The sequence below is a fragment of the Gobius niger genome (genome assembly GCF_951799975.1).
Source record: "Gobius niger genome assembly, chromosome: 9".
Classification (NCBI taxonomy): Eukaryota; Metazoa; Chordata; class Actinopteri; order Gobiiformes; family Gobiidae; genus Gobius; species Gobius niger.
The window spans coordinates 9,757,370-9,774,332 of NC_136860.1; the positions used below are offsets into that span (position 1 = coordinate 9,757,370).

General features: G+C 41.8%; 2 protein-coding genes across 2 annotated transcripts in view; both read right to left on the minus strand.

The window, feature by feature from the left end:
• The window catches only part of LOC306967802 (complement C1q-like protein 2), a 339,758-nt gene that overhangs the window by 202,347 nt on the left and 120,448 nt on the right, over positions 1–16,963 (minus strand). The gene's annotated exons all lie outside the window — the stretch shown is intronic.
• The window catches only part of LOC306967805 (complement C1q-like protein 2), a 120,308-nt gene continuing 108,069 nt past the window's right edge, over positions 4,725–16,963 (minus strand). The window contains exon 4 of the mRNA XM_079562995.1: positions 4,725–4,737. The gene's annotated coding sequence lies outside the window, so the exon portion shown is untranslated. The remainder of the gene's footprint in view (positions 4,738–16,963) is intronic.

Here is a 16,963-nt window from a genome sequence, read left to right on the forward strand (position 1 = left end):
TACCAGCGCAGAGGGAGGCAGAGTGTTTCCAGGGTGGTCCGGAAGGTCAGGTCACGGCGCTGTGAAGAATGGAATAAGCAAAGTGACATTAAGAAAAGGTTTGAAACAACAATAGGTAGATCAACTGTTGTTTACTCTTGTGATGATTTGCTTTTGTGTTTTCCTTAGTATTTTTTTACTTTAGTTTCCTGATGATCTATTTGTTATTTATTTGAAAAGGTCAAATAACTTAGGCAGATGTTGAGGCCAGCCTTAAAATCAAACAACAATTTACAAATACAATACAGCTAAAATACATTCAATATATACATAGAGAAGTACATGAAAAGAGCAAAGTATACTTAGTGTTAATAAGTCTGTCTCCACCAGCCTCTTTTGGGCATTCTTGAACAGATGAACAGAATGAGGGAGACTCTTTAGTTGCTTCAGGCGCTGTGTTCCGGATGCTTTGTAGGAAAAGCTTGTTTGTATAAGGATTTCCTGGGATTGATTGTGGCGCGTGTGTGTTAGACCAACTTAAGATGCAATATGTGCGAGAGGATCAAGGTCGAAAAAAAATATATATATATATGTGTAATATTTTATTTATTTTATGTATATGTTTATTTGATAGGGACAGAACAAGAAGCATTGTTACAATAACCGATGCCATGCTCATAGGCCGTATAGCTAAAAGCTAGTTCGCAGACCTGGTCCCTTTCACCTTGACTCTAATAATAGTAATGCATCGGTTTTATATAGCGCTGTTTTGGACACTCACCAAAGACGCTTTACATTGCATTTACATTCATTCACTCCATACTTGGTGGTGGTAAGCTACTATTGTAGCCACAGCTGCCCTGGGGTAGACTGATGGAAACGAGGGAACCAGTCTGTGCCATCGGCCCCTCTGACCATCACCAACCACTCACTCACTACTTCCACCAGGCTTCCTGGTGTTCCCAAACGGTCTCCCATCCAAGTACCGACCAGCTTCCAAGGTCTGACGGGATCGGGTAGAGCAAAGGCGGGATGGCCACATACCGCTAAGAAAGCTAATGTGTGACTGACAACAAAACATTGATCTCACTGCCAGTATTTTACTGTGTGCCTTGAAGATGAGCTTTGAATCCAGGTATAATCTCAGATATTTAAATTCTGTAACTGCTTCTTTTTTTTTCAGCACATTTTCGCCGCTTTTTTGTCATGATTTGGTTGTGTTTTGTCGCTTTTTTTGTCACTGTTCCGTAGATTTTTCTCTCCTGAGTTGTCAGGTAGTCAGCTGATCTCATTGTTTGGGCGCATGTGTATCTTTAATTAAAAAAAAAAAAAAAAGTCTACATCTAAAAAAAAAGGCTAGAACAGACAGAGCCTTCTCCATCGCCGCCCCCACACTCTGGAACTCACTGCCCCCACCGCTCCGTGCCTGTTCTGACCTCCTCACCTTCAAGAAAGAACTCAAAACTCACCTCTTTAAAAAGGCTTTTAATATTGAATAACTGTCCTCTATTTTAATGTGCTAATTTTATGTGTGATTTTATTCTTGTTTTCTGTAAAGCGTCTTTGAGTGTCTTGAAAAGCGCTATACAAATAAAATGTATTATTATTATTAGAAACATTTCAACATGTCACACAAGCACAAAAAGCAGCTATGCTAACTTCTGTTTTAGCTAGCACCAGCAGACGCTCTATCCGTTTCCCAAATGCTCACAGACATGGTATATCATTCCCCTCATCTCCAACATTAGCTCGGATTCCGTTGAAAGACAACTTTTTGACATCTTTATGGATTGCTCTCGGAATACCGTACGAAGGCTAACGCTAGCTGACGTTATCTGCGCTAACATCGCGTCTCACTTACCTCGCCTGCAGCCTCTCTTGTTCTTCATCTTCTTCTTGTGATCAATTATCCGTCGCGGTTTGGGGTCCGCTCCGTGTGATTGAGACGTATCTGCCGCGGTGACTGATGGGCCTGGAATGTTCCGGCGTTTCACACGAGCCACAGGCCTTTAGCATCTGCCCGTCAACCGCGCTAGTAGCTCAAGTCGCTACACGCGCGCTAATAACGGCTGTTGTTTGCACGTCGGTACTTGTCGCCGCGCACGGATCTGAAGGGAAAGTGATACACGGGCCAAGGTTTTTACAAAAGGGTTTCAGATCCGTCAAACTAAAGAGGATCGGTCTTTGATTGGATTTCATGGCACAGTTGACGACAATAGACAAACAAAACATGGAGTTAATGTCTTTCCGAGTGTGAGATGAAATCCTGTACCTGCTCTAGCTTGTAGTAACCTCTCGACAACACACACACACATTTCTACATTTACACTCTCTCAGTAGAAGGGTTTTGCGTTTGCCTGCGCTTCAATCTATGTAGATTATTTGTAGGGAATAAAATTAGATTGAGAGCTATCCATTTGAAACCTTTACTGTACATTACTGATATAAATATTAGAAAATAATGTATTGCAAGTTGCATTTCGTTTTTGCAAAATGCATTTCAGAGACAAAGTCTAAATAATGGATAGACCCAGGTTTTATTTTGTATTTGTATTAGTTACAAAAAAAAAATTTTGAATGTCTTTTTAAATGTTTGAATGTGCTATTTGTAAGTGAAAGAAATGGGTAACGAGGGGGATGTTCTTTGCAAGAGTGGAATAAAATCTAATGTTGAGGAAACGTGTCTAAAGTTTAGTAATGTCTGCGTCTTAACATCATTCTTCTGTTTCCCAGAAAGGAAACAGATCTGTTTCTAAAAAAGACTTAAGACTCTTGCATTAAAGAGTCTTAAGTCTTTGCATTAAAATAATTAATTAATTAAGACCAACAGAGTGAGGGTTAGAATTGGGTTAAGGTTAGGGTTAGGGTTTTAGGGTCTGCGTAATACAGTATGTCTATGAGTGTCCTCACTAAGATAGAAGTACAAGAATGTGTGTGTGTGTGTGTGTGCGTGTTTTTGTTTTCTGTTCTGTTTATTTCAATTGTTGGTATTGTTATTCTCCTTATATTGTTGGTACAAATTGTTAACGCCACCATGATATAACATTATAATAATCCTTGAACAAAGTAACAGTGAATGAATGTATTAGTCACTGAATGGGGAAGGGGGGGTGTTATCTTCTTCTCACTCCCTTTCAGGTAGAATTGGATGTTTACATACAGTATATTCCTTTTTGCACAAAATGACTGCACTATATTTTGTCTACCTTGTACTATTCTGAGCCATTGCCTGAAATAAATGAATAAATAGAATTTTAAAAAATGACAATAAAGCAGAGAGAGGAGCGGATTCGCTTTTTGTTTTTGTATTCTGAGTCAGTTGTATTTCTGAACATTTGGACAACTTTATTGTGAATTTTGCAGTTTGAAGAATTATCTCGAGGAGGTTGTTTCATACAACAACCCCTTGGTCAAACCCAAAGAGGTCCCACACTGCTGACTTCAGAGGTTTTTTGGTTGGGGAGAGCGTCCTTCTGCCTTGCTCAACCATCAGTGAGTTTACACACTGTTGGTGCCGTGCAGGGGTCCACGCGTCGCAAGAGAAATTTAAGCCAAAAAATAGCTTCTAAAATACGGTTAACCTAACACAGCCTTTTATAATAATAATAATAATAATAATAATAATAATAATAATAATAATGCATTGGTTTTATATAGCGCTTTTCTGGCCACTCAAAGACGCTTTACATGGCATTATTCATTCACTCCATACTTGCTTTACAAATTACAAATGCAAGTGGCTTTTCACATAGATTTATGACATGATTAGTTTGTTTGTGAAATGTAAGCAAAAGCTTTAAATGAGAGTATGTCAGTCGACCAAGTTTTAATGATGAATATAATAATTACACAATCCAAAAGTCGTTCTTTTTTTTAATCTTTTAAATAACCGATTGACCGCACTAGTTAATGCACATTTAAGCCTATTTGTAATCGCAGTTTCATATGAACACATTGATTGAACAAATTTGAAAATCTGCAGAAAATCCTTAAATACTCAAAGGATTTTGACCAAGTGCATTTTCCCCAATTCAACTTTACCCAAATCTAAAAGCGTGCGCCCTCATTCGAAAGCTACGACCTGCAAAAATGATCCAAACAGATCTTTTTTTCCTTGCCTTCTTTTCATTTCTTTGTTTTTGCTCTTTTGTTGCATTTTCATTCTCATTTTCGTCTCATTATTGTTGCTATTTTGACTCTTTTTTTTTTCAAGAACCATTTAGATTTGGGTAAAGCCAAACTGGAGGAAAAGTGCTCGGTTCAGGTGGGGTTTACGAGGTTAAACCAGTGCGGAAAATGATAACTTTGCAGCTTCATAAACCTGATCGGGCCTGAATTCCCCAAAAAACGGGGACAAACCGTCTTCCTTGTTGTGGGTCAGCGGCATTGACCGTACACCCGCACACGGCACCACCTACTGGTCTGGAGTGGCGTCATCGGGCTTATAAATGGGACAGTATAAAGTGCATTTTTATCTTTCAATTACAGTGGAATCAAAGTAACGGGTGAGTAAAGTATAGATCCTGAAAAACTCTTACTTTCTGGTGTCGTCTTTGAGGAAATGTCTGCCTCTGTAAAACTAAATAAAGTCAAAATCCGTCCTGGCCCGCAGCCTTGTACGACGCGCGTTTAAATTAATTCTACCGTCTGCCATCGTACGGTAACAGACAGCTCTTTCTGCGCTTTGTTCACCTTTGTTGGAAATTGGGACGTGACACCGTGATCGCGGCACAAGCTCATATTTGCCGGGCGTTAACTCTAAAATATCATCTGCTAATTATAGTCTGGCAACTAATAAAAGTTTTCATTGGACATTTACGTGACACCATCCCTTTGTGTGGCTTTTCCAGTTTAACACGGGCTGCGTGACGATTGAGAGACGGATCGGAGTTAATGCCAGGGGTGAGTAAAAGGGGAAAAAAAAGAAATAAACGGGTACACCCTGAAAAGCTTTTATTCTGGAAGCGTACACCCACAAAAGCGCTCAACCTTAGCCAATGACCTTCACCTTCTGACAAGGAGCGGAGCCAAAGGTTGCGTAGATTGAGCGCGCGCTCCTGAACGCAGCGCACGTCAAGGAGGGGCTGTGTCGAATGGCGTTAAAAGAGCCGGCGGCGTTGGCCTTTAGGCGTCCTCGAACGCACCGCGCAGCTCTGACGTGAGGCAGATACTTTGTTCACCTTGAAAACAAGCGCTCGTTTGTGGTTTTCAGATTCAAGTTCCAAATGGGAGATGGGATTTTGTAGCTGCGTAGGCTGAGAAAGCATTTTGGCTGAATAAAGAGAAGGTGATTAACTTGGGCAGGTTTTGTTGAAAAAGCAGCACGGGAGAGCGGTATAATGTAACCATACATTCAAGGAAGGTTTCTAATTTGAGAAAGTTTAACCACCTTGTATTTTTTAATTTCTTCTCATTCGACGACGCACCAAATCTAGCCTTATAGTTTCACAAATGTTTAAAGTCAAGGTTTCGGTTAGGGCTAGGAAAGGGGATTTGGTTTGGGTTCGAACAATCAAGGGGGCGGGATCATGGCGTCACCGGGTTGGAAGACAGAAAGATGCTCAGCCCTTTGATTTGTTCTTCCTGGACACAGTGTCAAAAACCCAAAACTGTCGTTCACATTTAAAGGTCCTATATCATGCAAAATCATTTTTTTGGAGCTTTTAACCATGTTGTTATGCTGTTTCCTTATCAAAAACACCCGCAGACTGGCTTTTGACTTCCTTCACGCAGTTCTCAGTAATCCTCCTGAATCCTGCTCTGAGCAGCTGCTCCGCCCTCTCCTGGTGAACGACTGACTTGCTCAGTTGTGTCGTAACAGCGGAACGGAGGTGCTCGACGTCTGTAATGTAATGTCTTAACTCTGTGTTTATGGCCTGATTTTAATTTGTAAAACAGCTTTTTCATTCACTGCCCCTTCAGAGAAAACAAACGCACCTCCTGAGCATCTGAACAGATGTCGTGTTCTCTCCGAAAGCTGTGAAGGAGCTCTTTCTAACCTACTCTGGACACCTGTTCTTTTTTCTTACCATCACGGAGAAAAGCGCGTTTGGCTGCGAGAGGTGCAGGACTTTATTCAACCTTCCTAAAGAGGTAGTCCACTCGCCAGAAGTTGGAATTTCTCTCCGGGATTTAACGACAAAAGATGGATGTTTGGTGAACCTTCGCCAGAACCAAAGTGAATTAACTTTTATAACCAACGCGAGTCCTATAATGTAAACAGCCATGAAGCAGCCAGGACAGAGCGGTGAGTCAATCAAAACGCGTGTTAGCTTATGTGTTAGCTTGTGTGTTAGCCATTTATGAAGCTGTGTTGCAGATGTCAACTCCTTATAACTGCATCGTGAAGTAACTTCACTTTTTGCTGTGATATTTATATTTCTACAACGGTAAAAATGTATGAGCGGAGTTAACTGAATCCAAGTGTTTTGTCTTCCGGGTTTTAAAAATACCTCAAGAAAACACATAATATATTTATCACAAAAATGAGTACTCCATAGTGGTAGTGCTACAATACAGCATATGAATGCCTATACTTTACTTTGGAATGGCTAAAATAGCAAGATACAGATCCTTTAAAGCCCATAATCCGACATTATATCAGTTCTGAGCTGCTCTCCTCAAAGATATCATGCCGAGCTGAAGCTGTAAACCAGGCTGTAAAACAAAACTGGAGGAGGTTAGTGAAAGTCTTGACCAGCTTTGGGGCCGGTATTTACTTGTTATCTAGTTCTTAAAGAGACATGATTAAATATTATAAAGTGTAAAATGTAAATGCTGAGGCACCAAAATAAATTTGAAAAAATTTGAAGGAACAGGTCGAACGTCCGCACAGTAATATCTTCACTTTACTGGGCGACGTCGAAGTGCTCCTGTAAGGTATTATTACGCCTTACAATATAGTTCCCCTTTTAATCCACTTAGAAAATCGACATGTTTAATTTTGTGTGACTATACTCGGATCGTGTAACTACTCACGTAACCGTATTTAAATATGCAAAACATGAAAGAGCTGGGTCACTTCTAACTTCACCTCCCCTATCAAGACCAGAAAGTTACAAAGTTATCAACTCGTCTAAACTCAGGTAAGAACATATCTCAGTTTGGAAAAACAGTGGCCTTTAAGCCCCATGTGTGTGATATGTCCTCTTTATAGCTAAAAATAGATTTTAAGATTTTAAGAATTTAAAATCCTATGCTCTATTAGTATGCTTTATTTCTGTCCATTTGCACCACATGCAAATTATGAAGCACCTCAGGAGCACTTCGACTTGACTGTGCAGCCGTCGAAGTGCTCCTAAGGTATTATTACAGCTGTACCTCGACTGGAGCGTTTACAGCCTCTTACCGGCCAGTGTAATGCCTCTTTTGAAAGCTAAGACCTATGTGGTGGATGCCTCTACCACCACCACCACAATTGTGTACAAAGACTGGCTGGAGGGGTCGGAGGCCATCTTAAAACCTCGGAGTGTACCAAGTCAAAATGAACTGAGGGGGGAACACTAATTGATTCTGTTATCTTTTTGTTTTTGTTTTAACCTACTTTATATGCACTTATTTTGAGCCATGTTGTACTTATGTTTGCTTTGTTTGTTTGTTTTGATAAGTTTGCTAAGTTTAGTATTCTTGTTTGTTCTTGTTTCTTTGTGTTATACCTCCTCTTATGATGTTGTGTTTACTCCACCCCATTTAAGCAGCCTTGTTTCTTTGTTGCGGGACAGTTTGTTTGAGTCTAGTTGTTGTTCTGTTGACCTCTGCTAAGCGGGGCCCAAATTTTTTGACAGTTATAGTAAAAAACAAATTGTGAGCCTTTATTATTTCATCTTCTGAGTAGTAAATTACATATTTTTTCTATTTTCAGCACCTCTGTCCCTGCCTTTTACTTTACATTTACCATTACAACCTGCAAAACTGATCAAAGATTATTCCTCTCGTTGCTGCGTTGTCTCTTTTTTCTAATGTATTTTTGACACTTTTTGGCACTTGCGTTTTCATGCTCTTTTGTCACATGTTTTATCTTTTTTGTGTTTTTGTTACCTCATTTTTTGTCACATTATTTGGTTACGTTTTTGACGCTTTTCATTGGGTTTTTGACCTGCTTTTGTTGCTTTTTCATCCCTTTTTCCACGCTTTACTGGTCACATTTTGATGATGCTTTTTTTTTTTTGCGTTTTCATCCTCGTTCTCAACACCATTTTGACCCTTTTTTCAAGTCGCTTTTAGATTTGGGTAAGGCCAAACTGGAGAAAATGTCCTCAGTTCAGGTGGGGTCAAGAGGTTGAGAATATATAAGTAACTTGGTCTTAATCAAATCCGCGCGGCTTTAGTTTCACAAGTGGCACCTGTGGAGTACAGCAACAAACCAAGATCCAAAATGACTTTGATAAAAATTCAAAATTGAGATATTTTTTGCGAAAGAACCTTCTTTTCGTTGTTTGCTATGGAGCCAGAGGTGGAAAACAGTGATCGAAACCTCAAAATAGTCCAAGTCTGTGTGATGTGAATCAGAAGCTTCTATCTAAAGTAAACGCGTCTGGCCCGTAATGCTCTCCAGACCCGGTGTTCGGATCCCGGAGTGCGGAGCGTACGGGTTTATAAGGCGTCTCAGCGGGCAGGTATTTTTATATCAGAGCAGCGTCTCATCCGAAGCAGATGAGAGCGTGCTGCAGCGGACCACACAGGGCCTGACCCTTTTCAGGTCAGAACATCCCCCCGCGGGCTGCTGACCTCTGCATCACACCCATCCACAGGTGGGCAGTGATCTGGTACGTTTTCTCCGCTACAGTTTGTGACTGATCAAAGCAGTTTATATACTTATATACATACTGTCGTCGTGTTCCATACATGAGAAAGCTTTCGTACATTTAACACTTTGTATGGACACTGTCAGGGTCAAGGTTAAAGGAACAAGTCACTGTTTTTCCATACTGAGATATGTTCTTACCTGAGCTTAGATGAGTTGATATGTACCTATCTGGGCTTTGCGCGTGCCCTCAGTCACACAAAACGACCAAAGATGTTGTTAACAATTGGCCTTTCCCAGTATATTCCTATGGCTCCAAACGGGGTGAAGTTAGAAGCGACCAAGCTCTTCCACAGGCACAAGTACGTATCAACTCGTCTAATCTCAGATAAGAACATATCACAGTGTGGAAAAACGGTGGCCTGTTCCTTTAAGTTTGATATGTTAAAGGGATATTTCAGGATTTTTGACATAGGGCCTCATTTCCTTGTTATCCCGAGTGTTGCGGATTTCTGGAGATTTTATTTTTGTAATTCATGCCGTTCTTATATTTGAAGAGTTTCGTGGCGCTAGGCTAGTGCAAGGCTAGCGCATTTCTATGGTATCAGCTAGCCTGCATTAAAAACAGTGCACCTGAGGCAAATCACTTATAACACCAGACTAACCATATAAATGTTTGTGTAGATTAATTAATAAATTTCTGGAATATAGCTGACTTTGCATCACATGAATGATCTCATTTTGAGGGACTATTTTCTAGCAGATCACTCCGCCGCTGCGTAGCTTATACAAACACGAAGCTGATGCTGCTCAAATATAAGTTATTTTAAATGCGAAATGGTTAAATTTATTCTATGGACACAGACATTTATATGTTTAGTCTGGTGTTATAAGTGATTTGCCTCAGGTGCACTGTGGAGCGGGTCAGACTGTTTTTAATGCAGGCTAGCTGATGCCATAGAAATGCGCAAGCCTTGCACTAGCCTAGCGCCACGAAACTCTTCAAATATAAGAACTGCATGAATTACAAAAAAAAATATCTCCAGAAATCAGCAACACTCTGGATAACTAGGAAAGTAGGCCCTATGTCAAAAATCCTGAAATATCCCTTTAACATCATTAAGGATTTTATGTACTAAGGAGATACATGGCCAAGTTGTCGAAGTTCAGTATACTGTATTTTTCAAGTATGTTGCACCGTTGAGGATTTTCCAGGCCTGAATATGTAATGATCTAAGAGGGTTTACAGTACGATATGTTATATGGTCATTGCATTGAATTAGGATTGCTGCCAATTACAAAGAGCTCCTGATGTGCTGGAAGTTGGCGATGTTAAATTCCAGAACATGGAACATGGCAAACCTTTTTAACATTATTTTTTAAAGTAAATGTAGGATCCAACATCACTTCCTCTACATTAGTACTAGGGCCTGTCCACACAAAATCAAGCTCAGGACTACACGCAAAAGTATTTTTTTCAATCCAACTTATCATCCATATGAAACCAGCGTTTTGGGGGTCTGTAGTTTACTGGAGATGCGCTATCTACAGCGCCACACACAGGCCTGGCAGATGAATCGCAGCGGTTTTACACACATGACTTTCTTCATGTGGATGTGGACTTTTACTGAGCTGGCTCCGTGTTTACAGAGAAAGTTTCGAAAATTACAAGCGCTTTGTCGATACAGCCTTAGTATAGTATGTATTCAATCACTGTTTTTTTTTTTTTTTTTTTACAAAAGTATTTATTATTATTACAACATAAGATTGTGAAGAGTCTTATATCCACATATTTTGTGTGATACAAAAAGCTTCAAATGTTTGCAATGAAAAGACAATACACATTTTCTTTAACAAAATAAACATATGAATGGAATAAAAATAAATCAAAAGTCTCGGCAGATTAGTACCTAAATGAATACCTCGTGTTATTACACTCTCTTTGTCTTTATACATCCAAATGTACATAAATGGCTTTACATTCCTGACAGCACACTGGGAATCTCTATAAATTCAAACATTTTACCACTGGGGTCCACCTTTTTTCAAATGTGTCCACTCTAAGATTTAGAGGTTATTTCCATTGTATACACCTGTATAACTCTCTCCTTCCATTGATTTATTGTGGGGGGTAGTGATTTGCACCAGGATACAGTTATAGTTTTTTTCGCTACCAATACAAGGACCTTCACCAGATACACTTTGTCTTTACTCAAGACATCAAATGGGAGTATTCCAAAGAGAAAGACCAGATATGGGGGTATGTAATATATTAGAAAGTTCACTGTTTATTTCAGATTTATTTACCTGTAACCTCAGTCCGCGGTTAAAACACTACAGCACTGTCTTGTCTTGCACAGGCTTGGATGAGTGCTCGCTTTTCAAACCTAAACAAAAACAAAAAGCAACCTCCTGTGTGGACATGATGGTGGGATCCATTTTAACTTGTACCATAAGCAAAGGAGTGTGGTTTGTAAACTGTAAAACCCATTATCCCTTTTTATGGCAGCCTTTTCGTAACTTGAAAATCCTTCAAACAAACCTGCAAAAAAATTCGGTTAAATCTCCTTCATAGTCTCCGGAATCCACTCGGCGCTGATCTCTTCAGACTCAAACGATGATCCGTGGGGTTTGACCTTTGCCTCCCTTCTCTCACCTCCACCAGAGCTGAAAGCAAATCTGTTTCTTGCAACTGTGTAAGTGCTTCTATATGCACGGGCGGCGGAGGAGCAGCAGCGGTTTCCAGCCGTGGAGTTCAGAGCCGGGAACAAGTGCGGCCATTTAACGGCCCTGGAGTTCCCCAGATTCTTCCCACGTTCGGGACTGGAAAGACAGCTGGAGCAACATCGCGACATTTGGTTTGCAGTAATGTGTAATTATAGTGTTCTGCAAAGTACTTTACTGTGGAATTTAAATATTTTTTCTTGACAATAATGCAATGTTTGTCCTATCATAAGTGATTGTAGTATGATCTGAAATCACATATACCGTATATACAGTATTGGACTACAAGAACATTCCTACTCCATGGACATGACTCAAACATGAACCACAATAATGATATGAATGATATGGCGGCGCGGTGGCTTATGGGATGGCACACAGCTCCTAATCACCGGGGAGTTATCGCCAGAGGTCTCTATGCTAAAGTAGCTATGATAGTTAGCATACAGGCTCCTTTCCCTAACTCCTTTCTCACTGACAGCCCAATTCGGAGGCTTCTTATCATGGCGGACGCTGACCCACATTCGGTTTGGCATTAGACCTCTTACAAATTTTTGCGTTTCGGATGGGGCCCTAGATTGACATGAGTTTAGTGTTGTATCACTCTTAATGTTGAAGCACCGAATGTGACCTAGGGGAAAATGGAAAATACTGGCTAAATTGTGGTGTAGCCTTTGAAAACAGCTCCGAATGAGTAAAAGGGGTAAATGGAGGAGGGGAATCATGACTCTTGATTCAGTAAAGTGACTCATGAGTTTTGAACGATTCGTTCACAAATCGCACACCACTACGTTAAAAGAATTTTAATTTTAAAACATAAAAGCAACATCAAAACAAGCAGCCACTTCCCTCTCTCCTGCCTTTTTCTGCTGTTTCTGTTTGTTCATCTTTGCTGTGCTTTTGTAGCCTGGGAATCCCCATGCTGCAGTGTGTGCTCAAATCAATTCGAACTTCACAGCAGCCTGGGGACCATGGCCGAAATCTTTGCATGGATTTGGGAACCAATCACATATACACTATTCCACATACAGAATGTATGTAGTTTGTTTAAGTTAAGTTTAAGTTTAAGTTTAATGGTTTTGTATAGCTCAATATCACAACAGAAGTCGCCTCACAGGGCTGCACCAAACATTAAGGCAATACAACAGAGCAATAAATATGACAATTTAAAGTTCAGGTGAATCTAGGCAAATATAATGTCCAATAAGCGTTGGCAGCAGGTAGCGACGAGCGGCGTGGGTGTCCCCCGTCCTCAAAAACCCGGCAGGAGAAAGGAGAAACCTTGGGGAGAACCACAGAAGGAGAGATCCACTCCCATGGACGGACAGGCTGTAGAGACCCAGGGCCGAAGGATCCCTCAGCAGACGGGCCAAGATCACAGACCGTTCAGTCCTCAGATTCCAGAATGCAGGTTCCTCCGTTCACCCAGGTTCCTCCGTTCGATCTAGACAGGCCCTCCCGAGGGGGAGTGGGACAGGAGACACCATGTGAATAGTGATGAACAGACTACAGATAAATTAAATTTTGTATCATAATAAGACAAAGTCTGCAGTAAAAAGAAGAGGATAGCGCTCAGTGGACCGTACTTCCCACAGCAGTGTTCCTCCTGAGGCAGCTTTACTTCAGGCTGTGGGTCAGAGCTTTACCAAACTGACCTGATTATAAGCTAATTCGAAGAGGTACGTTTTGAGCCTAGTCTTAAATGTAGGGACTGTGTCTCACTGTTTAGGGATAAACAAATTATATAATTTATTTACGAATCCAACATGACAGCAGCAGACGCAACACCATCTTTTGATCAAGCTTTAGACCATGTTCTAAATAGGTTAGCTCGAAAGTTTGCAGCGGGTACGTCATACGATGATACGATTGGCTGTGGCTTCGTGCAGACGCATGATAGAAATTCATAGCACCCAATAAACGGCTATGGACAATCGTAAACCACACCTCTCCTAAATAAATTGGCAGTCATCAGATTAAATATAACTTGTGATTTTAGTCTAGTGCCAGGCTAGTGCTTTTGTGAGGTTCAGTAGATTTTTTTTTACTGCAGAGTCATTAATAACCATAAAGGAAACAGCTTTTCAATAGTAAACAGCTAGTTTGTGAGCTAAAGACATTTGAGATGGACACATTTCTTCTTCTAAAACACTGAAGAGGCACCAAAAAAAAAAAAACCTGCAGCACAGTGGAGGTGTCACAAGAGGCGCTGCAGGAAACAAAAAAAAAGGACAAACGAGGAGATGATGGTGAAAGACTGTTGTTTAGTGGAGGACAGGAGGGAGCTGCGCAGGAGGAAGAGGAAGGAGATGGAAACATTGGACAAACCCATGAGGCGCTGCACCGTTTCAGAGGATCACTGACCCGACCTCCAAAAACATGCTGCTTGGGGCGGGCCAACCTAAGCAGTCACAGCGGCTCAGGACTAGCACCTGAGCACATTTTTGCCGTACAGTCTGTACGTTGTTCTTATTGACAGTCACCAATCTCCGGCCACTTCCACCTGTCTGCGCAGACGAGATGATCACACATTGCCCAAAAAAACCCCCGAAACCACAAAGAACCTCCGCAACAATGGCCGTCCCGCTCCCCTGACAAACTCCTCCTTTACCTCCCCCTGACAGTGCCACTTATCACGCCGGGGGCCTGTGCGTATACCCATTGTGACCGCTCTCCCCGGGGCCCGCATACATCAACATAAACTGAGCGGTATAAGCAGCCTCTTTAGCAGCTCCGGTGGACGACGCGTGATGAAGAGGCTTGGTCACCTGCGCGCGCCTCATCCGTCAGTGTCCGGGCCGCTTATCCGCACCAGCTGTGTGGGTTACACCGTGCTCTCCGGCGGGTCCCTTGCATCCCGCCACGATTCGACTCTCTCTCTCTCTTTCTCTCTCCCCCCGTGATGAATTAGGGCCCCCACAAAGGCGTCCCGTTCAGGCGCCGGGGACCAGTAGCTTGTGGATGAGCGATGAGAGGGAATTATGTTACCCTCCGCCTACGGATTTGCGCTCCCAAAATGGCGAACAATGCGGCGCCGACTTTGAGCCATTTTCCCGCGCCGTCCGACGTATCCGTCAAGCTAATTCGCGCTAATTCCCGCCATTAATTACGCGAGCGGCTAATTGCGAGCGTTGTCGTGATGGCGCAATGGCCGGTGAGCGAAATTAATTAGGCGCCTTTGTGTCTTTAGCCCCGCCCACACACCGCCTACCCGTGCGATAAACCAAAAACATTCAAAAGAGCGATAATGCCTGTCAGCTTTGTACATTTATTAATTACCAGTGCAGACGCAAGGTATAAACACTGCGGTGTGACACGGAATGCAGTACGTTGCGAGTATAATTACGCTTTAACGTCTTACTCAGGAGATGGCCTTCATGACTTTGTTCATTTCAGCCGCAAAATGTCACATTCAAAGTTCTCAAGTGTTTGCAAACAATGAAAGAGGAAACCACTAAAATGAACGTTTTTGTTGTGGGCCAAACTCATTCCGATCTAAAAGGCCCTGTGTGTTTTACCAGTAGTGGAATGAAATTACCTTCAGTATATTGAATATGCAGTGGTTTGTGAAATAAAACCTGTATATCTCTGTGAAGAAGTGGGATGTTAGAAATGTTTTTGGAAAGTTAGGAATGAGTTTGGACCACAGCTTTTAACAGTTTTAACTTTTGCCCCCTGTTCAAGCACACTATCTGACCCCATTCTTTTGCTGTGTCAAAAGAACCAGTGTTGCTTTCATTATTCACCAAGGTCTTGCATTGATGATGGGAGAGTGTGATCGCTGCGCAAAGCCTTCTCCAGCACATCCCAAAGATTCTCAATGGGGTTAAGATCTGGACTCTGTGAAGCCCAATCCATCTGAAGCTCCCTGAACCACACTTTCACAATGTGTGAAACACTCAAGAAATCAGTCATCAGAAATCAAAAGCTATTTCAATCAAAAACATCTCAACGGGCGAAGTTACATTTTAACATCGGACCCTTATTTGATAGCAGCTTCAAATTTCTTGTATCCATTAAACTTGAACAGAGCTGCTTTTTTGATGAAAACTGCCTCCCACCCTCATAGATGTTTTGCTTGAGGCTCCAAAGGTTCTCAATAGGGTTGAGATCAGGGGAGGAGGGGGTCCACATCATGAGTTTCTCTCCTTTTTATGCCCATAGCAGCTGCAGAGGTATTCTTTACAGCAGAGGTAATTTTCACACCTTCAGGGAGCCTAAAGGGGCCGACCAACTCTCTCCCCATGATACCAGGCCAAAACCTGACTTCACGCTTTTCATCAGCAGAGAGATCCTTTTTCTTTCCCACATTGCTTGAAAATGATGGTCTGCATAATAATGTTGAGCATCCTGTTTCAGTAGTTTTTCCCTTAACTTGGCTTAACCTGAAAACCAATCATCACTGGTCTTTGAGATTGATGTCAGTGATTCAAAGAGCCCCGAGCCACAATACCATCCATGAATTAAATTGAAAAAAAAAAAAAAATCTTTACCTTTATGACACTGAAATATCATTTGCATAATAATTTGCAACATACTTCAAATGGGAAGTACGTGGGGTGGAGAAACACCCCACATTAGCTTGACCTGTGAGAGCCTATTCACCTTACTCCGCCACGCCCACTTTTGCCTGTTTTTGCCTTGTCTCGGCACTTCCGTTGTCCTGACACTTCTGGTCGAGCGTGAAGGGGAAATGTTTGCCGCTAAAATCTGATATTTAGTTGATTGATTTGTGTAAAATCTCCAATGTTCATTTGCACCAACAAGTAAACACTGCACCGTTTCTCTGCGCGGCTTTGTTTTCGTGGAGTAACTGATTTTATCTGGACTTCTCCAGTCCGGATAGGAGAAAAGGGGCGGGCACAATTCATGGCGCAAACTTCCGGAATAAGGTGAATAATGCTTAAAGGAACAGGCCGCCATTTTTTCACTGTGATATGTTCTTACCTGAGCTTAGACAAGCTGAAACGTACCTGTCTGGTCTTTGTGCGTGCCCTCAGTCACGCAAAACGACCAAAGATGTTGTTAGCATTTGGTCTCTCCCAATGTATTCCTATACCTCCAAATGGGGGGGAAGTTAGAAACTACCACGCTCTTCCACGGGCACACACAAAGACCAGACAGGTACGTATCAACTCGTCTAAGCTCAGGTAAGAACCATGCTTCCATGCTTCATTCGACCTCCTCTCTTTTTATAAGCGACCACTCTCACACCACTCAGAAGATAACCATAGCCCTAGAAGCCTGCACCGTCCTTACACCAGGCACGAGATCTGACCTATAGTGTCTCTGAACCTAGATCTGACCAGCTGTAGCAACCGCAGATCAGAGCGGTGACTTGCATCCAGGTGATGACTACTTTTTTACCACACCCTCCTTTCATTGCTCTCCTGCTTTATATAACTTTGTTGACAAATGAGATCGTATGAACCATTTCTTAAGCTTAAGGCGAGACACGGCAGGTGAAAGTATTGATTTTTCACGCAGTGGTCGAAGTGGAGATTTGTATCTATTTTC